This window comes from Puma concolor, chromosome D3 (genome assembly GCF_028749965.1).
Source record: "Puma concolor isolate L17-30 chromosome D3, mPumCon1.1.hap2, whole genome shotgun sequence".
NCBI classification, from domain to species: Eukaryota; Metazoa; Chordata; class Mammalia; order Carnivora; family Felidae; genus Puma; species Puma concolor.
Window position 1 is genome coordinate 25,375,784 of NC_141678.1, and position 23,547 is coordinate 25,399,330.

At 53.6% G+C, this 23,547-nt stretch overlaps 1 long non-coding RNA gene across 2 annotated transcripts; it reads right to left on the reverse strand.

Moving 5' to 3' along the window:
• Positions 1–1,025: 1,025 nt before the first annotated feature.
• On the reverse strand, positions 1,026–9,494 carry LOC147575421 (uncharacterized). 2 transcript variants are annotated; one of them, XR_015242375.1, is made up of 3 exons: positions 9,125–9,494; positions 4,690–5,010; positions 1,026–3,622 (listed from the first exon to the last, which is right to left on the reverse strand). It is a non-coding gene; the product is annotated as an uncharacterized LOC147575421 (long non-coding RNA). The 2 variants fall into 2 exon arrangements; XR_015242376.1 differs by having other exon boundaries at positions 4,662–5,010.
• Between the last annotated feature and the right edge of the window lie 14,053 nt (positions 9,495–23,547).

A 23,547-nucleotide genomic window follows, 5' to 3' on the forward strand; every position in this document is an offset into this window, starting at 1 on the left:
ACGCGCTGCCATAAATCTGTTAATTCTGGCAAATTACCGGGAGGTTTCAGGGGCGGCAGGAGACAGGCAGGCAGAGGGTGGCCGGAAGCTGCCCACCGGCTTCAGAAGGGGGTCGCGGCACCTACAAGGAGCCTGCAGCTCGGCTCTGGGCCCGGAGACCGGCTGCTGTTTGCAGGAGCTTCTCGGGTCCAGGAGCCCGTGTGGCCCTTTCTCTCTAGCTAGCGGAGGGCCACAGCCCGTTAAGACTGGACCCCGATGCCGGGATGAGGCGGAGGTCCAGACCTGGGGCGGCTGCGGCCCCACAGCGGGCCCCAGGGCTCTTGGAGCTCCAATCGCATTTGGGGTCTTCCCTGGGCCCCTCCCGGGGCGCCCCGCTCCTCCCTCCCCTCCCCCACACCCAGCCCCAGTCTGCTTTGGGCCTGTCTCCTTTGGAGGGGACCACGTAATGCTCTATCTGTCCTGGGAGTGAATTGTGTTCAGGGCTGGGGGGCGGGGGGTTGAGTGTGGGCCGCGTGTAGCGAGTGTGTGTGCGTGCGCGTGAGTGTGCGTGCATGTGCGTCTATATGAGTGTGCTTGGGTGCATGCACGTGAGTGTGCCTGTGGGTGCATGTGTGCACGTGAGTGTGTGTGCATGTGTGTGTGTGTGGGTGCTAGCCTGGGTGCCGCTGTGTTAGAGGGGGTGTTTGGGGGTCTGCTGGTGTCACTCAAGGCTCTGGATAACAAAGAACATTTTTTCTTCTCCGTGGAAACAGAACCCAGCTTTCCAGAGGCAGGCTCTTGCCCTCTGCATCTCGCCCCGCCCCTTCCCTGCCCCCCTGTCCTCCCCGCCTCCTCCTCTGTCTCCTTCGGAATGTTTTCTTCCTGTGATGTTCTTTTTTCTCATCTGAGGGTGTCCCCCTCCGAGTCTTCAAATCGTCTTCACGTTTTTTTTTCTGCTTTCCATTCATATTTCTGTGTCTCGCCATCCTGCTCCTCCTCTCCCCTCTCCTCCCCCGCCCCCCCACCCCTGCCCCCAAACACGCTGGTCTGGAGAGTCTGGAGTTGCCACACTCTGTCGATGTCCGCAGGAGCAGGAAGAAACCCAGACGCCTCTCCTCTGATCCAGCCTTAGTTCAGAGTCCGCAGGGCTCGGAGGTGACAGCAGGCTGCGATCAGCCAAGCCCCCCCTTCGGCCCCGTCTCCCTGGGATGGGGCCCGGGGACCGGAGGCCGGCAGCAGGCTGGGCGCCTCTGCTGACCTCTTCCTTTCCCCGGCTGATAAAATCTGCTTGCTCCTGTCCGTCCCCCCATAGCCCGGCTGGGGTTTGCCCTGTGCTGCCTGCCAAGCGGGCTCCTGGGCCATGTGCTACAGCACGAATAGGTTAATGTGCTTACAGTAAATCCCGTCTTGGTCACACGCGGCAGGAAGGGGCCGCTTTGGTGAACCATCTATTACTGAGGCTGCTATTTCCAATGTGTTTCACATGATGATTCGGCATCGCTGCCACTTGGCACTTCTTCTGGGCTTGGAGGAATCGCTTCCCCAGAGGTGACCCTCGGCGGGAGATTGCATGTCGCTGCGTGAGGAATGGCCGTGGCGGGCGTGATGGGTAGGCTGTCTGCCTCCGCTGACCTCAATCGCTCTCCCTCGGCGCAGCTGCTGGGGCAGACGGGGGTTGACACAAAGTGCTTATAATTTCTGTTGGAAGGCGGTGGAATGATAATGGGGTGCTGGGCACCGAGCGGTCGGCCAAGGGGCTGGCCTGAGCAGGCTCGGAACCCCTGCCGGGAGCGGCCACCCTCATAGGGACCATCAGGTCTGGGGTTAACAGAAGGGAGGCCTGGGAGGAGAGGGGGCAGGGGGCAGGGGGCACGGCGGGGGTGGGTATCTGTGGATTCCAAAGCCCGGCCTTCAGGGCGTGGAAGCCAGCAGGCCAGGCAAAGAGTGACTGTCTGCTGAGCACCCCAGCACCGTTGCCGGGCTCTGTCACAAACATCCTCCCACCCAGTGGCCAGCGGCCCCGTCAGCATGCTGCCCAGCTGGAGAGCAGAGGCAGCGTGGCCAGATGCTGACAAACACTGACCCCGTGCTCACGTGCCAGCACGGCACTCCCTAGCCCCGTGGCCCTGCGCACGTGACGGGACCACACTCGTGTCTCAGTTTCCCCGTCTGCAAGGTGGGGTGGGATCCATGCCCTCCCGTGGGGTCATTTTGAGCAGCCGGGGACGCAAGATCGTAAAGGATGTACGGCAGGGCCGAGCGCAGAGCAAGTTCTTCGGAAGTATTATTAGGATCGCTGTCTTCGATGGTGTCCGTGACTGCATCAGGCAGACTGCCATTGGACGAGGCGCAAAGACATGAAGAAGCCTGTTGCCAGGTGTAAAAGCTCTCAGGAGTTGCAACCAGGTGTAGAAATCAGCTCTTGCGTAGTCTAACTCACCTCCCCAGGGACAGTCCTTCTGAGGTTGATCTCCCTCCCTCCTTCCCTCTCTCCCTCTCTCCTCCCTTTTCCCCCTGTTCCCTTCCTTTCCATTAACTGTTAATTTTCCCTTTCAATCATGAGACACACCGGGGACTCGGTCACGTAAAAGCCACTGGAGGGTAAGTGTGATCACTTTGGAGGACACAGCAGACAGGGTGAAGATGGCCGCCCTTGGCACGACCCTGTGATGGAGCGGGTACTCAATGACGACCGCGTTGTCAGCGGTCCTGGGTTCAGAAGTCTCCCTGAGCAGACCACTTCTGCCTCTGGGCCTCAGTTCCTCCCTCAAAATATGCCGGATCAGGTACCTAGGAGCCGGGTCCTCCTGGCCCCAATCCCGCCTCGACTCGGCGACGGCAGAGTGACCACGGGCAAGTCACGTCCTCCACCTCCCCGGAGCTTCTGGGTTTGCATCTGCAGAGTCTGAGGCTTAGAGGAGGAGAAGGATGCTCTCTGGGATGCAGAGGGGCTGGTGCATCCTGACCTGACCTTGCTTTGCGGAGCTGGGCTGACTGTATCCCGCACCTGCGAGCACTAGGCTGAACTAGGCTATACTTAAACAAACAAACAAACAAAGGAGCTACAGATGCAGGTATGACTACGCATACTGAAAATAGTTAAGCTCTGCAGAGTGTACTGGGGAGGGTTCTGATAGGATGGTTATGCTATTTTATGCTACTTTACGAGATTTCCTTTCTGCTATCCTTCTTGCATTAAAAACATTTTTTTAATGTTTATTTTTGAGAGAGAGAGGGAGACGGAGCACGAGGAGGGGAAGGGCAGAGAGAGAGAGGGGGCACAGAATCTGAAGCAGGCTCCAGGCTCCGAGCTGTCAGCACAGAGCCCGACGCGGGGCCAGAACCCGCGAACCGTGAGATTGCCACGAACCGGCTGAGCCACCCAGGCGCCCCATCCCTCTCGAGGTTTTATATCAGGATACTTTCTATCTTGTAGGCACCTTGTCTTTTGCTTTTCGGTTGAGTGCAGGCACCAGCGTAGGGATGGGGTTGGGGGAGCTGGGTTGTGTGGTCTTCAGTTGGCCTCATTCCGTCTCTGGGCAGGTGTTCACTCGTGGGTGACCTGAGCACCCCTGCAAGCTGATCAGGGCTGTGGTCGTGGGAGGTTGGTAGCACTCCGAGGTCTGGAAGGCTGGGCTGTGTCCTAGAGTATGCGCACAAAATAACGGGCTGTCTTGTCTCACGTGTCCATGCCGAGACCTAGGAGTCCAACTCCCAACTGCATGGACAGAAAAGGCAGCCCTTCTCAGACACCCAAACCTGACATCAGGCTCCTGCTTGAAAGCCATCTTAGCTTGAATCTCCCCGGAAGCAGACTGGGAGATAGAGATGCAAAGGGAAGAAGTATTTGCAGAGGGGAATCCTAGGATGCCCCCAACAGGGAAGTGGGGAATGCTATAAAGCCAGTTATTGAGGGTGCTTAGCCTAGATTAATCTAGATTAGTCTAAATTAATCTAATTTCTAGAGAAATTCTAGGAAACACCATCAAACACAAACTTCAGCACCATCCAGGGTGCGAGGAGTGAGGGAACTGAGGTATTGATACACTGTCTCGCTAGAGTCAGTGGGTGAGGGCCACTCTCCATTGGGGCTGGTGAATTCCCTGGGACTTCTAGCCTACCCTGTGGATCTCTAGACTATTCCCTAAGACTTAAAGAGACCTGCCTCAATGAGATTTGAGGGAGGCAGGCAGGTTCTGCCAGAGATATTAAACAAACCTGCCTCGGTCTGGGTATCCTTTGCTCATAGAACTTTCCCTATTTCTCTAGGCGGTGTTAATGGCTCTCCCCACGCTTGTATGCAAACTGCCTCCAGTGGGATGCTTCCTACAGCCATGTTTTACTGTCTGTTTCTTTGTCCATTTGCCCCCATCCTGTGCTCCAGCTGTGAGCTCCACGAGACAGGGCTGTGCCTCATCCAACTCTGAGTTCCCAGAATAAATGCTCAACATGAAAAAAATAGATGAGTCTGTGGAGATGGGGCAGGCAGAGGAGAGAGAGCGAGCGCACTAATGGTATGAGGACAGACCAGCAAGGAGAGGTACCAAAGCCCTTGTAGGCAGCAGACATCTTGGGCTGCCAATGTGAGGACACTCTTGTCTGGACTTGCCCCAGTTCTGACCATCAGCATCCCCACCCAGGCGCAATTTCAGGAACAGGAGAAGGGGAAATCGCAGCCGCACCCTTACTAAACTTGAGGCCTTTGCTCACTGTGAATGGGAACAGATGAATCTGAGATCATCCTTGGCAAGGAATGCCGGGAAGCAGAATGCTCCTTTTTGGATCTTGACGGCCGAATCTCAACAGAGCTTCTGGCTTTATTTCCAACCTGTTGACACCTGTAATAACCGTGAAGAGCTTGAGATCACGCGCTGGGCCCTGATGCTCATAGGTGGTCCTGGGTCACTGGGAGGGAGGCGGCGATGGGTAATCTCGTACGCAGGACTCGGCCGAGGTGAGCGTTTTCCGTGACAGCGTCCCGGCCGGGATGCCCAGAAGATGGGAGGTGACCACTTCCTGTTTCAACACTTCCTGTCGAGAAATACACAGGAAGGGGAGAGAAGTGGGCAGGGAAGCCATTTTTTTTTTCAGAGCGGGGGTGGCTCCTAGATGCCAAACGCCTACGTGAGTAGGAGAATGCCCGCGTGGACCTCTTAGCAGGGGCGCTAGCTGCTCGAAGTGGGAGCACACAGGCGATCTAAGCCACAGGCGAGGCTTCCAACCAACCCATGAAGAAAAGAAGGCGCAGGCAGGCAGGGAAAAGAGGCTGTTACTGAAAGGTCAAAGCTTTTCCTCATTTTGACAGCCCTCGCTTTTGTCTGTATCATCTAGGAAATTCCATGGGAAGACTGTAAACTCCTTGGGTGCACAATCACACCTTTGACTTTTCATTTGGATGCCCAGTACCTGGGCCAGTGCTAGGCTCCTTGCAGAGACACTCCGTGTGCCAAGCACATGACCACTTGGGGGAATGAATGAATGAATGAATGAGTGCATAGCCAGGAAAACCAACATACCTTCCCTATCCCTGGCGAGGTCAGTGGCTCCCAAACTTGTATAGACGTCAGAATCTCTTGGAAAGCTGGGCCCATCCCAGGAATGTTTGATCCAGCAGGTCTGGGCTGGGGGCCCCGGGCAACTTGCATTTCTAACAAGGTGATGCTGACGCTGCTGGCCCCGGGGATCCTTACTTTGGGAACCCCTGCTCAGGCAGCCGCTGCTTCTCAATCTTGGTTGTACGCTTGCAGTCATTTTTACAACTGTCTTGACTCCCCAGGATCCTTTCTGTCCAAGAGATTCTCACGTACTTGAGCTGAGGTGTGGCCAGGCTTTGGGGTGTTCAAGAGCCCTCCATGGACTTTGAGTGCACAGCATAGATGGAACACCTCTTCCTGCCGTGGCACCTTCCCTTGACTCCCTTGGCGGCTTTAACAAGTTGGTTGGAGGCCTCACATGCGGGTTAGCTCACCTGGGGACCCCCAGCTTCGTGTCCCCTTGCCCCCCCCCCAAAAGCCCACTCTCCTGCTGTGCCCTGTGGCTCTTCTGGGTGGCAGTTCCCAGGCTGTCGGTTCCCCGAGTCGCCAGCCCAGCCCTCGCCCGCCTTGTGCGCTGCGGTGTCTATTAAGAGCAGATGCTAAACCATTTCCAACAGGCCTTGAAGCTAATGTACTGCCGGATGGATTCGGAAGGGCCTATTTCTTTGCGTGCCGAGAAAGAGAGTGAATTAATGCTTGATGAAAACCTCCAGAGAACCCGAGTCAGGGCTGGGGGGAACTTGGTGGCTAAATCAACAGTTATAAACTCGCCCAGTCATTTTTCATTATTTGGTACATTGGAAAGATATTTTCCTTTTCAAATGCAGTTGGAAATCCGTTTGGTCAAAAGTCGGTCGGAAACCTCATCACGGTTGCCCCTGAAAACTCGCAGCCTCTGTCAGGGGATGGAAGAAAAATGGCCCAGGTCCCCAGCGGATGTGGAGGCAGCAGGGCCACGAAGGGGCATAAAACAGGGGCTGCCTTGGGGTGGGGGGTGCGTGATTTTTCAGATGCGTTGCCCCCGAATCCAAGCTTTCACAAGGGCCTGAGAATACGGTGGCTGACGCTGTGGATGTGGCAGGTGAAGTCACGTGTCTCCTCTGTTTGTCTTTTTAATTTTTAAAACATGCTTCTATTTATTCTTTAGAGAGACAGAGCATGAGCGGGCGAGGGGCAGAGAGAGAGGGAGACACAGAATGGGAAGCAGGCTCCAGGCTCTGAGCGGTCAGCACAGAGTCTGACGCGGGGCTCGAACTCACGGACCGCGAGATCGTGACCTGAGCTGAAGTCGGACGCTCAACCGACTGAGCCACCCAGGCGCCCCTTTGTCTCCTCTGGTTTTAAGGCCAGAACGAATCTGAGTTCCACCTGCTCTGACCTCATGGGGACCTTTTGTTAGCCAAGGGGCGAGCGGAGCGCCAAGGACAGGATCCCTGTCCGGGGCAGAGCTTCAACTGGCAGTTCTCTTCCCAACAGCCACAGGAAGAGGGAAAACCCTGGACAGGGCAATGGACTGTGGTCTGAGCTGTGATGGCCCTGCCCGCTCCAGGCTGTGTGTCCTCAGGTAAGACACCGGTGTCTCTGAGCCTTAGTTTCCCACTTTTATGCAAATGAAAGGAATGGGGCTGTGGTGAGGAGACCCTTTGAACATAGGGTGCAGGTCCCTGGCACCTGCCCCAGCATGGAACAGGAGCCTAAGTTGGGAAAGTTTATATTATTGAGGGCCAGAGACAGGAAAAAGAGAAGAGAGAGAGAGAGAGAGACAGAGAGAGACAGAGAGAGAAAGAGAGACATTGAGAGGGAGCATAGGAATGAAAAGCATGAGTTGCACAGAGAGACCCAGAGGAGAGAGGAAATGGATGATCTTAGGACCAGCATACTTTTGTGACATCTGAGATCTCCAGGGCCCAAAGCTCTGAGTCATCCAAAAGGTTGGTTTCAAAGGAGATTCCAAAAGGGAGCTGCCTTCCCTGCCAGCTGGGGTGGGGTCAGCTTCCCCACTCAAGGGTGCCAGGGCCCCCTCTCAGTGAAGAGAGAGAAGACTGTCTCAGGTTCCAGCCCCTGAGGGCACAATTTTTCTGTAGTGATCAGTGACTGCATTGGGTTCAGGATGAGAGGGCTGAGGAACACGGGCTGCTTCTTACCACGGCAGACACAGCCCTTACAGCACTTCTGGAAGAGAGAACCTCTTCTTCCAGTGGACCTCGCCCTGCCCCAGGGCCTATGGCTCTGCAAAGCCTTTATGCAGTCACCAACCTGGTTAGCTGTACTTGGCGTCCATTGCCCCTTCCTTCTTTTTATTCATTCCTTCAAGGCCATGAATGAAACAGCCTCCTAATTTATCTCTTTGTCTGCATGCATAGCTCCCTCTAACCCTCATTCCCATTCTTAACATACCATACGTGAATGGGAGGGCCCAGGAAGCCCTCCTTCCTGATGAAATTTCCCATCACTGTTGGGATGAAGATGCAACTACTTTCCAAGGACTAGAGATGCCTGTATGGTCCAGGCCCTGCCTGCTGCTCCTACCTTGCCCCACATCAGTTACCCCTCCATATCTGGGATCCAGTTACACTGTCCTTTTAAGGGGCTTCTCTTGCCCCAGGGCCTTTGCACGTGTCATCCTTGCTACCTGGAACATTCTAGCTGTGCCCATCTCCGGGTTCATTTGTCCTACTTTAGGTCTCAGTTCCACATCACTTCCTCAGGTAAGCATGTCCTGATTCCCAGCTATGTGAAATGCCCTGTCCTGACACCAGGTTCCTGTTTCTTACCCGACAATAATCAAAATAGGGTCGACCTCCACCCACCCCCCACCAGACTGTGAGCCCCAAGGCACAGGGCGTATCCATTCAGCTCACTGGAGCTCAGCCACAGGAGCCTCAGGACCCCTGGAGACTGGTCTGAGTGTGGGGCTGGATTTGTATATCCCTGCATCAGGCACTGGGAAGGCCTTGGGGTGGATGTCAAAACTGGGCATGGAGACCAGATCTAAGGAAGCAATGGAACATGGTCAGGCAGAGCGGCGAGCAATGTGGGTGACCTTGGGCAAGCCTCTCCACATAGCTGGGCCTCAGTTTCCCCATCTAGAACGTGGGAACACCACCTTTCTTGCGAGTTTGAGTCTGGGGTCTGTCTCAAGCCCGGTTCCGGTGGAGGGCAAAGGATCAGGGTGGAGGGAGAGAGGGGCACCGAGGTAGAGCAGTGGGGCCACCTGGCCAAGTTGCCAGGCTTCCGGCCCCAGGAGAACTTGACCCCCCAAGTCAAGGACAATGCCACCAGTGGAGAAATGGCAGCTTCTGTTGGCTCGCACACAACCTAGCACTGGCCATGCTATATCTCACCGACTCCCTGCCAAGCTCAGGAGGTGCAGGCCATTGAACCCATTTCGCAGATGAGGAAACTGGGGCTCAGACCCACGACCTGACTTACCGGCCTCAGCACGCACCACGATCCGCTGTTGCCTTGAGGACTCGGCCCCTGTGGTCCCTCTCCTGGCTGACGTCTACTAAGCAGTCACGATGTGACTGAAAAGCTGAACTCATCCAGACCTCCCCGAGACCCCAGCCCCTTTCGGGGCCTCCCCTGGGCTCCAGGGTCTTCAGACTCACCTGATGGATGGTGGTAGTACTTCTTACAAAGGTCCCTTTGATGCCTGTCACCCACATCAGCCTGGAGCCCTGGAGGGCAGCCTGGGTCTCAGCCAGACCGGTCCAAGGCCAGCGAGGTACCTGGGCCACCGGTGAGGGCTCTCTGTAAACATCCTACACAGACTGGTGGCTGAGTTTTTGCTCAACAAATATTAATGACACCCAAAATAAGCTATGCCACGCTGGACAGAGCCCCTGCCCTCAGGAAGCCAGACAGACCTTCAGATGCCGGGGCTCTCATGCGGCAGAGTCCGGCTCAGACCCCAGGCTCTTCCTCGGCCCAAATTTCAGCCAAAGCCAAATCTCAGAAAAAAGCAACTCCATCCTCCGGGCATTCTCGCCCAAATGCTGACTCACACCCCTTCTCTAGGGGAGGAGCCTTCCGTGACTCTCCCAGCTTCTGGTGGGAAGCTGCCTCTGCCTCCAGTGGCCCCTGCCTCTCCTCTGTGCCTGTGGGTCCTTATCTTTTATGGGCTCCACTCTTGGGATTTTGGACCCACCTTCATCCAGTCTGACCTCACCTTAACTGAATTACACCCGCAAAGGCCCTATTTTTGAGGGAAGCCACATTCTGAGGTTTCTGGTAAACGTGACTTTTGCAGGGGTCACTGTTCAACCCACTACCATAAGGATTCACTCTAGGGGCACCTGGGTGGCTCAGCCGGCTACACATCCGACTTTTGATTTCGGCTCAGGTCAGGATCTGACCGTTTGTGGGTTCGAGCCCCGCATCGGGCTCTGCTCTGACAGCACAGAGCCTGCTCGGGATCCTCTCTCTCTGCCCCTCCCCTGCTTGTGCTCTCTCTCAAAATAAATAACTCAACTTAAAAAAAGGATACATTCTAAGGGCAAGCCAGCCAGCTCCTAAAGTCCAGCCTTCTAGATTTTATCTCCCAATGCCCTAATAGTTACAAATATATATAAATAGCTGTGTGTGTATGTGTGTGTGTTTCAATTGATCTTTAAAATAGCTCCTTAGTTGGCATACGAGTCCCATTATACACGTGAGAAAACAGAGGGCTACACAGTGACCCGCCCAGGGTCCGCCTGCTGACAGATGCCTCCCAGGGTCGGTCAGCACAGGCATTCAGGCCATGGCCGAGTCTTACCACCTGGGCGAGGCAGGCAGGGCCTTTCCGCGGCCTGTGGCCCACAGAAGCCTAGCACCGTCTTGATGAAGGGAGCGGGGATCAACGTCAGGGGCGCGGAGCCGTGGGGAGGGGGCGTCACCGCCCAGTGGGCTCACTGCCCCGCCAGACCGCCCTCCCAGGCACATGGCTGCCTCGGCCAGGCGTAGGCAGCCCGCAAGTAAACAGTGTCTGAAACCTATTCTCATTAGGCTAATTTACGAATAAATTACCATATTCAATGGCCTTATTTTTACTGCTCGTTAACAGGCCCATGATAGGATGATAATTACGGGATTTTAAGTGGCTAATGGCAGCTGGGGCGTCAAAAGCAGTTTTTACGAATCTGTTTATGGCAGCGAAGGTGACAGGAGGGGAGGGACATTGAAATGTTGAAATCACACTTTGGGAAAAAAAGCTTTAATTGTTGAGTATTTATTAGAGAGGAGGGAAGGCTGTAATTTAAAAAATGAAACTCTGAAAAACAAAGGAAATTAATTAGGCTTCCCCCCTCCCCCCCGGGCGCTGTGACCTTCAGGGAGTGGGCGAGGGGCAGGCTGGATCCCGGGAGAGAGGTGCCAAGTTCAGGGGCGAACGTGGGGCTCGTCCTCTCTGCTTGGCTGCTGCCGAAGAATCTCGAGGCCTGTGAACTTCCTGGAAGTCTGTCCTCTGTCCCTGCCTGGGCGCAGAGGCCCCTCTGGGGGCCCGGGGAAAGGGGAGGGGCTGGCACCCCCCACACCGCGACAGTGTCCGCCACCTGATTCAGTCTTTCGTCCTGATGGCCATTATCGTCAGACTTTATCTGCTGCAGTTGCCCTGGTACGTTTTACGGACATTACTTCATCCAACCCTTGCAATAATGTTAAAAGCTAGCAATTATTCCTAACGTACCCTGAGCTCTCCCGGTACGCTTTCCATGTAATCGCACGCTTAAATGTCACAACAGGTGAGCCCACGGGATTGGCACCGTCATTATTATCATCGTCCTTTTATAGACGAGGACACCGAGGCGCAGGGAGGTCAAGTAACCTGTGTGAAGTCACACAGCCAAGGCTTGGGCCTGCACCGCTTCCTCTGTTACCTCCCTCTCGTGGAACCCACAGCCGGCCGGGGACAGCGGGCTTTTTAGGCAGGAGGGATCGTGAAGCTCGGAGAGGGCCCGCCGCCTGCCAGGGGTCGTCACACAGCCCCAAACCGGCAGCTGGTTTGGCCTCAACGGGACTCCCGATCCCGGAGGCGGGAAAGGGCAGCCCAGGGTTCCGGCCTTGCCAGTCTGCGTCTAGCACAAGCCATCGAGGGTCCATGCGTCCCGCTCCACAGGTGCCTCCCGTGGGTCCCTTCCTCTTCCTGCCCACCCGCCCGCCCTCCTCCTGACCATCCCTGGTCCTGATCCCCTTGCCACGGGCCTATCCATCCTCCTCCTCTGGTTTAGTATGCAGCCCTCGGAAAACAAACACGCAGCAGCCTGACAGTGGGAATAAATATCGTGGCGATGTTGATTAGCATTTGATCCCAGCTGGGTCTCTGGAAGCTGAAGTACTGGAATGTCTTGGCAGTTTTTAATGCTGAATAATTTGATTAGATCAGTGACTGAGCCTGCTGCTCCTGGTGAGATAAACCCTCCCCACATTACAGGGGAGAGAGGCAGGGGGGACAGGGAGGGCTTCAGAGCCCCCCCCCCCCAACCTGGCTCCTCCGCAGCCCCCTCGGGCTGCCTGCTCTGCTCTCTCTCTCCACCCTTATCTCTCCAATTTCTCCCCTCTCTCCACTTCTTCCCTCGGCTTCCTCCCCCTCCTCCCTCTTCTCTTTTCCTTCCTCCTCCCCTCCTCCCTCTCTGTCCTCCCTCCTCTCCCTCCTTCCCCTTTCTTCCACCCTCTTCCTTCCTCCTCCTTCCCCCTCCTCTTCCTTTTCCCTCCTCCCCCTCCTCCTTCTTCCCCTCCTCCCCTTCCTCCTCTTTCTTCTTCCCTCCTCCTCCCCTTCCTTCTTTCTCCTCCTTCCTCCTCCTCCCCTCCTCCACCCCTTCTCCTCTCCCTCCTCTTCTCCCTCGTCCTTCCTCCTTTCCCTCCTCCTCCTTCTCTCCTGGTCATACATGCCTCCCTTCTTATTTCTTTTTCCTTACCTCCCTTATCCACTCCCCCCCCCACACACACATTCTCAGTTCCTTATTTGGTCCTCCCTCCTCTTCCTCACTCTCACCCTTGCCCCCATTTTCCCCTCCCTGCCTCCCTCCAGCTCTTGGACCCTCCCCTCCTCCCCACCCCCTGCCTCCATTGCCCTCCCCCCCTCCTGTCCTGCAGCCTTAAATACATCATTTAATCTACTCCACAATTTCAATTTCACACCATTGTCAGCTTGGATGTCTGACGAGGTGGTGAAGACCCCATAGGCAGCGGGCAGGGGTGACAGGCCACCAGGCTTCCTCCCCCCCCCCCTCCTTTGAGCAGCTCCCAGCCCAGCCTGGGAGGGATTCCAGAGGGTTCTGTCTCCTCACGGCAACTGTCAGTCAGCCATGGAGATGTTTCTCTTGTCATCAGTGTGAAATTACCAGAGTGGCCTCATTATCCGCTTACTCCAAATTTGGAGGCAATATTTCTGTTTGATGGATAATAATCCCCCCTTCAAACAAAAATAACATCTCCTAGGTAGGGGAGGAGTCCGGGAAAGGAAGGTGACAGCTGGGGACAACCCAAGACGAAATGAATTACCTGGGTGTTTTGATCGAGACATAGATATGCAAAGTCCTTCGCTGACCTGACCTAACACAGAGCCTACGTTTCCTGAAAACTATTTAATTTTTTTTTTTCCAGCTGGATCCGGGGCAGGACCTTAAATACGCATTTCTTCCTCCGTCCCCATGTCCTTAATCTTACCTGAACCTCATTAGAGGCGTCGTTGCCATAACAAAAAAGTAATCGGATGAAATGGACAGGAAGGTACCAAAGCCTTAGATTTATGCAGATTCAATTACCAGCGCTTCCCTCAGGCCCCGAAGGGGGTGTTGTCTGAACCCCATTAGCGATGGGGGACGTCGCCTGTTCTCACCAGTGGCATTGCAAAGCCACCTGACCCCCCCCTCTCCATCCACCCCTGTCATCACTGGAGAGTCAGTCCCCAGCTTTATTTATTTTTCTCAAATGGATCCAGAAATGGCTGGGGGAGCCACTTCCCAATAATTGAGCTCTGGTTTTGTCGGGAAAAGCCACACTCAGGGCTCCGAGTGTCCTCAGGCTGCTGTGGGCGGAATGAAGCCAAGATGAGTGTGTGTGTGTGTGTGTGCGCGTGTGTGTGTTTTAAAGAGAGAGAGACAGAGAGAGAGAGAGGGAACACTATACTGGGGAGGTGACACTTGAGACTAATCCCAGAGTAGGTTTTCTTACTGCTGTGTGACCTTAACTAAACCAGCAGCCTCTCTGAGCCTGAATCCCTTCATCTGCAAAACAGAACCTACCACACCCTCCTTGTGAGAATGGTATCACTAGAGTCCTTATGGGTAAAGTGATACAAAGCCGGGGACCCCCTTCATGCCCCCTCCCACCCTGCTGTGAACTTGGTGTCATCTTATCCTGGCCACCTACTCTCCACACGGGGCCCCACCAATCTGCAGCGTGAGCTTGGTTTTGCCTCTTCTCTTAGTCTGTTTTCCCGTTAGCAAATGATGCAAAACGGGGCTGCCCGGGATCACTTGCGGGGTGCTGGGGAGCCCCCAGTGAAATGCGCCCTGTGTTTCCGGCTCTTTGCTCCTCGCCCCCACTTCCAAACTCCAGCTTTCACCTCCAGGCACTGAAACCTTTCCTGGGGACGGTCTTTGCTAATGTAGCTTTCCAACCAGCTTTCCTGCTAAAAATAAAGTCGGTCTTGCATCTACAAGTTGAAGCGCGGTGTCTTTGAAGCCGGCTTCGTTGAAATTTGCATCTGTGTTGTGAATGGGTGTCCCGCACAAGACCCGGCGCATAGTAGGAACTCATTGAAACAATGAATGAATGAATGGACGAACGAATGAATGGATGGATGGACGCTCTTGGCTCCCTGTGTGAACGAATGAATGATGAACGAACGAGTGAAAGCCTCGCCATCCGCAAACCGCCGCCTGGTCGTGATTTCCGTGGGACCCAGCTTTGCCTTCCCCACCGTGGTATTCTGAAGTCCCGGAACGCAGGCGCCGACAAGAGCCTGGGAAGAAAGGGGTTTGATCTGCACGCCGCAAACACCTCTTGCAAAAAGAGGAATAAAAAAAAAAAAAAATCCAGTTCCTTCTATGGGGGAAGTGAAGGCGTCACGGCATGTTAAATGTTTAGGAAGAAGGCGCCTGCTTGTTTTCCCTCCCGCCTTTTGCAGGCTGGAGGGGAGGTGCGGGGGGCGGCGGGGGGAGAGGTTCATTATTTCTCGGCGCTCTGAAGGCAGGTGAACGGGGAAAAGCAAACTGCAGCCTGGCACCCTGTTCCGCGGCTTTGAAAAATGTAGCGCTCTCAAGGCAAGGGAAGGGTTTGATGCAATTTAAAAAAGACAGACTCCCACACTCCTCAGATCCATACGTTCCCATTCAGACCTGGTTCCCCCTCCGAGGCAGCACTACGGGGGCTTTGCAGCCTGGCCTGGCTGTTCTGCTGACTCGAGGACCCCCGGCTCCCCATCCCCACCCCCGCCCCTGCCCCCACCCTGCTGTGGGGGGGGTGTCAACCGGGCTGGGGCCGGCTGGGGGCACAGAGCAGTGACGCGGGGGCCCCGCCGCGCGTGTGCAGTTGGGTCGTCGCTCTCGGGGGGCAGGTAAGAAGCTGAAAACATAAATGCCAGGGAAGCAATAAAATGATGTACGTATGCGGGCCGAGCTAAAGAGGTCTGGGAATGAAAATGCCCATCCCTTCCCTCTGTAACGGGGCCGGTCCACCAGTGGCTTGGGTTTTCTTTACCAGGTTGTATCCCTCGTGTTACAAACAGGTGTGCGTGGCAAAGAGCCCGTTCTGGAACCGACGGAGTTTGGGAAACACTGGTTCATCTTCCCTCCCTCCCTCCAGCCCTCTCCCACCCTGCTTCATTCAACCGATAGTTTTTAAACAGCCAGGAAGCATGCAGTTGTTAAGACAGACCCTATCCCTGCCTTCACAGTGTTTACCTTCTAAAGGGGAAGCCCTCAAACCAGAAAAACAAATGAACAAGTAAGATATGTTCCTCTAGTGACAAATGCCACGGAGCGGGAAAACCCAAGTGTGGAGCAGGGCGTGACAGGTGAAGGTCGGGGAGGACCACTTTAGGGAAGGTCTGGTGAGGCCCTGATGCCGTGGTCCTGCCTGGGGAGGAGGAACCAGCCTTGCTTTAGGAAGTTGGAGCAGATTCAGTAAGGTTCTTGCCTGCAGGACTTGTCAGAGCCTTCAGTGCATGGCAGCACCCAGTGTTCTGGACAGTGGGGAAACAGTGGTGTCTTTAGAAGCACTGTATTAAGGGAGCATCTGGAGGGCCTGTCTTGTATGGGATGCATGTGGGGACACCCCAGATGGGGGCTGGCAGCTTGGATCCCCTAAGAAGAGTGTGGTGGCTGTCGCGTTTCCATGGCTTGGCCCTCGAGTCCCTGAGCAGAAGGCCGTCTCCCATGCAGCTGAGTGAGTCCCTTACATCACCCTGAAACTCTGACCTGCAGCCCAGCACCAGCAAGCCCTCCGTTTGCTCCTTCCCGGCCAGTTCTCATGATGCACCGAGAGCGGAGCACCTGTAAACCCATTTTATTAACAAGACAACTGAGGCACCCCGGTCTCATGGACAGCGGGAGAATGAAGTCCCATCTCTCTCCTCCAGCTGGCATGCTCACCTGGCCTCACCCTGTGCCCCTCTCCCCCTGCTCAGTGTGCTTCCCCGGGCCCATCCTCTTCTCCCTCCGGAACAGGACAAACTCCTTCTCACCCCCTCCTGGTACCACGTTATTTATCACGGCTTCACCTCCAACGTGACGGCCTCAGACAGACCCTCACCGGGCGCTGCGCCACCCCCCGTGGTTTTCCATCACCTTGCTGGGTTTCTGTTTACCCGAGCACCGATCACCTTTGGCAGTCACCTTCCTGGGCATCTGTGCAGGCCGCGTCTGTTTGTCTGTGTCCCTCAACTGGGACGGGCACTCCTGGGGAGCGGTGGTGGGCTCGGTGGCGTTAGCTTCTGGGGCGGTGTCCATCCGGCACGTGGCGGGGTGCCCTTGAGTCTCTGTGGACTTAAAAGAGGTTCAGAGAGGTTAAGGGCTTGCCCAAGATCTTCCCGCTGGGAAAGCTGCACCCCCAGCCTTCCCTGCTACACAGCACACACAGCCTGCATTCCTTGTTATGCGGATGGGAAAACCCAAGACCAAGACCAGGGGCAAGAGCACGCCCCCAAGCCCCCTGCAAGGTCTCAGGTGCTCTTTGGGACTGAGCCTTCTGCCTGCCAGCTGCCCTCCTCCATCAGCAGAAACCTGAAAAGCACTCCTCCGTCTGACTGCCTGAGCAGACCGGCCTTTGCGTCTGACAAGGAAGGCTCTGGAAACACCCCTCTAATTGCCAGGAGACCTCCAGGCAGGGATGGGGGGGCCGGACGTTGCATGGGCTTGCCTTAGTTTAGACACGCTCTCTCTGCCTCTCTGGGCCCATGAACAAGATCAGAATGGAAGGGGAAAAGACATCACTCTGCATCACTTCAGATCTCCAATCTCTCTGCCCAAGCCTTCCCCCTACCCATAGGATTGATTTTCTCTGATGGCGGGAGGCTCAGGTGGGCCTGTGGGAAGGAAGGGCTTGGGGTTGACAGGCAGGAGGCTCTGCTCAGGGTCTGGGAACTTCCCTAGTTGTTTTTTTTTTTTTCTCTTGCAGAATGGGGATCATGTTTCCTGCGTGCAAAGGCTTACACTCTGCCTATGCTCTGACTCAGTGATATTACTTAACAGGGGTGGGGTGGTGGGAGAAAAGCAGCATGAATATGTACCACAAGGATGTGGCTACAAGGAGGTTTAACACAGCATTACTTACATTAGGAGAAAACAGTTGGAAACAACCTAGCTGCCCAACACTCGGGGATTGGTTAGATACAATATGCATATGAATGGCACGGCACAAAACCATTTTGAGATTGGCTGTAGGAAATCATGGAATGACACGGACAGACGTTCTCCTTGTGTTGTGCCATGTTTTCCAAAGAGCCGGGTGCGCATCACGAAACCACAAACTATTTTTAGTTTCAAACAGACAGCACCTATTCACCAAAGGAAACACCTTGAATGATGTAAGTTGAACTGTAAACTTTGGATGTGTTGGGGGTGGGAATTGTACATCATACAGATGTCCCGCTTGTCTGTATTTTTGATGCTTTGCTTGTGTGGTCATACAACACAGAAGGAAAGTTCCATGACATTCTCACCTCACCATGTTTTTTTTTTGAGAATCAGCATGAGTATGACACCCAAGCGCACTTACCTAGGCATAGTGTTGCCTATGGATTTGATGAATTATATATATAGCAACTTTCTCAAGGTTAGAAACAAGGGTGTTCTAATTTTGAGAAAATTTTTCGATTGGGGGTATTTCTAAGTGGCAAACTCCTACATATCTCACGAGGCCCAGCTCACATTGCCCTTCTTCAGGGAAGTCTTTCTACCCAGAATTCCTGGAGAGAAGGGAGTGGGCTCCTTCCTTTGTTTTCCCAAAGCATCAACTAACTCATGCTTAACCTGGAAAATTCATCTATTTATTTCTCTGCCTACCCTACCAGACCTGATGCCTCTTAAGGGCTGAGGCCATAACGTTTACCTCAGAATCATCAGCTTCCTACACAGCGCTTGGTATGTAGTAGGTGCTCAATAATTGCTTGTTGAAAACCTAGATGAATGAATGACGTTCATGCCAGCCAGCCTCCTTTACTCAAGTGAGGGCTTCTGAAAGCATGTGTGTAATCCCGAGCTATAAATTGAATTATATTTTTAAATGCGCTGGGGGACGTGCTATTTAAAGGAATTCTGATGTAAATCCTTTTTTATAAAATGAAGACATCTTGAGTAATGTGAATAATTGCTCCCTGACATATCTGTTTATAAGTTGAGATTTTTAAGGATCAGGAGACTGGTGCATTAAAAAAAAAAAATCATTTGACAAATATTTGCGAAGCACATAGTCTCTGCCAGGCTCTATGTTGGATGTGGGCATGACTGCCACAACTCTGGAAGACTCAACCTCCCTGGCAACACTCACTGGTATTGTCTCGGGGGCCCAGGGACCCAGCATCCACTGGCCATAAGTGGAATCCTACCTTCCCTACTTTCCGGCTGTGAGTCCCTCAGCCACTGACTTCCCCTCTCTGAACCTCAGCTACCACGTATGTGCGTGTACTAAAAGTACCTGCCTTCTAGCGGCCATGAAGATTCAAGAAGACAGTGCCTATAAACAGCTTAGAAGGTTGCCTGGCACAACACGTAGTTTCTGTTAGCACAAGAAGGCAAGGCGGAAAATGTTTACGTGGGGTGCCCACGGTGGGGAATCGGTAGCTGTTAGAGCCTCACAGATGTGTGTGCCTTTGCCTTTTCGTACCAGCTAGGGGATTGTGCGATTCTTTGTGTCCATCAGCAAAATGCAGGCAGTGATACTCACAAGACTGTTGAATTGGAAAAAAAAAAAAAAAGCAAGGTAAATGTTTCAGCAATAATTGAATGAATATGAACCTTCCTTGTGTGTTCAAGACACAAGATTCTTAACCTATCCCTAGTCCATCGCCCTGTCGGGCCCCCGACCTCCTGCTCACGGAAAAGGATTCTAGCTCAGGAGGGTGCTGTTTCCCTCCTTCCCCGGGGGTGACTTCTCCAGCCGTGCTCAGCTCTGAGACTGAGCCCCGTGGTGCCCATGTCAAAGGAGTCACGGCCACGCGTACCATGTGCACGGACTAGGCACGCAGGGTAAGGTGGAGGCTTGTTAGCACTTGTCCTTACAGAAGACAGACGGCCCCAGTTGTAGACATAGGATAAACACGTCAGGTGGCGATAATGAGTTTCGCCCCCACTTTGTGGATGGGGAGACTGAGGTTCCGTGTCAGAGAGCTGTTCAAAATATAGCAGAGCCACACTGATCAGCAGTGTAAGAAAACTCCAGTTTGGAAAACAGCACCGACAGGGGTTGCCTTTCTTTACAAAACCACGGCTGTCTTCGGGAAAAGTTTCGTTACAGGCCACGAGGGAGTCTACTTCCCACAGGCTGCCCCCTGAGAGCGAAGTATGGGCCTGGGGTCTGCAGAGGGGATGGGGTTTAGAAAGCCGGATAGCATCCCCCCGTGAGTCTCATTTCAGGCAGCTTCCCAAACAGTCCCGTTGTGCACTATAAATGGGAAAGTTATCGCCAGTCCGGTTTCTGGTCCCAGGCTGCTGGATGGACCCTACGAGATGGGGTCCCCTGAGGTCATCTGATCCAACCGTTCCCTCCAAACCCTCCCTCTGTCCCAATTTACAGATCATGGGCGAGACTGACTGGGGCCATCCATTCAGTGAGATGAGACACCCAGGGCTCACACCTCGCTGGGTCTCCTTCCATCCTCATGAAGACTTGATACAATACTTGGGGTGAACCTAGGCCACGGTCATGTATTTCTCTAACGAACGCAGACAGAACATTTATCTGTGAGTTCTAGCGCTCTCCAGACAGTAGGTCACTTCATCCTGGTCACAGCAATCCTTACAAGTAGGTACCAATATTCTCCCCATTTCACAGATGCATAACTGAGGCATGGAGTTAAGTCCTTGGTCAAGGTCATACAGAGCCAGTGAGCCACAAGCGGCCGGCTCCACGGGTCTCCATCCAAACCTCCGTGCTGTGCGGTGCACAGCTTCTGATGCACAGAAAGAAACGCGTTCCGTTTTGACTTCCCTTTCATTTTCTTCTGACTTCATCAGAGAGAAAGTCTCGACTGGGTGTTACTCCATCGTTAACACCTCTCCGATGCTTACTAATATTTTTTAACAAAAAGAGGGCAGGCCTTAGGCTCAGTGCCTTTCCAGAAACTGTGCTTAACGGGAAGTGTTACTGAAGTGGTTACATCCGTGACTACATTTGTGAAACGCTACCCTTTGTAAAAACAGATTCTGAGGGATTTAGAGACTGGCTCCAGACCTCAGAAAAGTCAGGACACTCAGCAAGAACTAAAAAAAAAAAAAAAAAAAAAAAAAAGAGAGAGAGAGAGAGAAGAAAAAAAGGTCTTTTGACCACCTGCCATCTTGGGCTTTTTCAATCCAATTCAGTTCAAAAAACACTTCGACAACCAGCTTTAGAACGGCTAGCAAGAGGGATGAGAATATGTGAACACAGTGAGGATCTGAAGCGTCATATAAATGTGATGCGTCGGGATTTTATTACTATTATTGTTGTTTTTATCGGGGAGATGATTCCTTTCTCTAACCTTCTTTTCCCTCAGACACTTTATCCCGAAAGGGTTACAATCCCAAGAAAAGCTTTTTTCGTAAGCACAAAGAACTAATATTAGCAGATTGGGGTTTCTGTAAATATTCATTGTAATCTGTGACTTGGTGAGTCTCGTGTTCTACCCTCCTGAAAGCTGCACATTTATAACTTGTGAATTCATAAATATTTACGAATTCACACAATCATCCCTGACAAATTATTTCATCTGACAGCTCCACACAAGCTCTGCCTGGTTTCCTGAAATTCTGATCAAATCTCGCGGAAACTTCCCGGGTGACAAGCAGCGAGTGAGCACAGCTAGAATCACAACCAGATCCCGTGGACCTGAATGGGTCAGTCAGCGACATGCACACCCACCACCATGGCCACTACCACCTGGGCGAGAGAGATTTTGTCATCTGAGGGGCCGCCAGATGTTCTCAACAACTGCACGTGTATTTATGGCAACGCGTCTTCGGAGGTGTCAGAAAAAAACACACAAAAACCAAGACGGGACCTCGTCAGGAGGAGGGACGTGAACGCACGTGGGCAGAGAGAGGTGGGGTTGGGAGCCGGACGGTCTGGGCGTGAATCCACAGCCGGCCAGGGTCCGCCTGATCTCGAACGGGCTTCCAATCCTTGCCAGACTCAGTTTCCTAGATTCGAATTTGGGGTGATGAGAGCAGGGACACGACAGGGCTGTGGTACCAATGACAGATGCTGCTGGCACAGCCCCCATCCAGGGTCTGTCACGTAGCTTGGGGAGTCCATACATCTTGGTTTCATTATTACCCTTGCACGTAATGGTTCGAACAGCCACAATCTCTGGCATGACCACGTTCTCAGTGATGTTTGAAGGCACGCGAAGGAGGTCCTGCTCCAAAGCCCTTTTCCTGTGTCGTCACCTACGGGTGCCCGAGAGGGACACCCTGCGGACGAAATCACGTGACTGCCACACGTGGGCTGTGATCCGCCCACTGGCGTTTTCTTCCAGCCGCCCCATTTGCAAGGACGAAGAAATAACTTACCTCTTTTTTCTTTTTCTTTTTTTCTTTTTTTTGCCCCCTCCCTCTCCGATTTGATGATTGAATGGCATCCTATTAGATGTGAGTTGACCTCCATAGGAGTGGAAATACATCCCCACCGTCACCCCGGGAGGCCGAATCCGGGTGCCCGAATCCGGGTGCCCGGAGGCGTGTCTGGATGAGAAGATCCAACTTTGGTGACGGGAGCTGAGTCTGCCTTCTGCTGCTCCGTCTACACAGCTTACGCAGCTCATCCATTACAGTGATTACGGGTTTTGTTTGCACTCAAGGCCAGGCACAGAGCTCCAGCTGGGGCAGTTATAAAGGCTCTGCGAGGGGCGCCTGCATTGCTCAGTGGGTTAAGCGTCTGACTCTCGGTATGTCAAGATTCCTGAGTTGGAGCCCCGCCTGGGGCTCTGTGCTGACAATGTGGAGCCTGCTTGGGATCCTCTCTCCCCCTCCCTCTCTCTCCGTCCCTCCTGCACTCTATCTCTCGGAATAAATAAACTCTCCAGTATCTTCCTGCAGCACCCCGCAGGCCCTGTACTTCCCTCCAGCTGCCCTGATGCCTTCTAGTTCTGCCACACACTGTAGCTCATTCCTGTCTCAGTGTTCTTGCACTACTGTTCCCTCTGCCTGGAATGCCTTTCCGTCCCGGGCTCCAGAGATCTGCCTCCTTCTTGCCATCGAGGTCTCCAGTGAACAGCCACCTCCTCAGAGAGCCCCTCCTGGCCCCCTTTCCACAGCCATCACGTTTCCCCAAATTTTCTTCATAGCACTTATTAGTGATTACTGATTGTTGTTTTTTCTTACTTGCCATCTCTCTCCCCTTACTGTGAGGTCCACCAGGGCAAGATCTCCTCTGTCACCCACAGCCATATCCCTACTGCCTAGAGCATCATCTGACATCCGCTGGGCACTCAATACATGTTTGTTTTATGGAACAGAGGAACACAGTTACAGATAGGACACCCACACCGGATTCGAACGATGACAGGTAAACTCAACTCTACCACATCCTGGTTTTGTGATCTCGGGCAACTTAAACCCCGATGAGCCTCAATATCTCCATCTGTCAAATGGGCATAGTACTTAGACTTCTCTCCTACCATTGTGGGATGTTAGAGGCTCCTGATGGGTAAAGGTAGACTAGCCCAGTGCCCAGCATGGGGAACTTCTATGTGGCTCATGATCTATTTGCAGTCCAAATTAATACTATGTAACTGATGGAGTCCCCAATCTAGGGACTCAAAGCATGGGGCCTTAAGGACTCTGTATTTGTTTTAGCCTCTCTGACCTCTCCCTGCCCATCAGGCTTCCAGAACCTTCCAAGTGTACTTCCGGGCCACGGTTTAGAGGAAACACATTTGCAAGTTAATTGCAATACCAGGGCTCCCACAGGTAGGGCGGTAGGGGTGGAGGGACATCACCACAGAGATGCCCGATGTGAACATTCCAACAGGAAGCCCAACATTCCACAGGAAGACCGACCATTGAGTTGAAGCTTCTCGCCCGAACTTTTCCAGCCGCAGACGGTCTCCGGGCGAGGCCATGGGTGTGCGCAGTCCCGAGCCGAAGTGCACAGGGGTGTGGGCGTGCATACATGCGTGCACACGCTCACACATTTCCCAGCATTACTTTTCAGCAAAAATTAAGGAACAGGAGATTCGTTTCTTCCTCAACTTCCGCCCTTTCAACATCTGCCTGTTTGGGTAAATTTGACAAGGATTATCTCTTTTGTTTTCTCTCTCCTTTATCGTCTCTTTCCCTCCCAAACCCAGAAATTCCGTGAGAAGTGTTTTTAAGAGCGCTGGCTGACAAGTGTATACACGCCGTCCGCAGCCAGG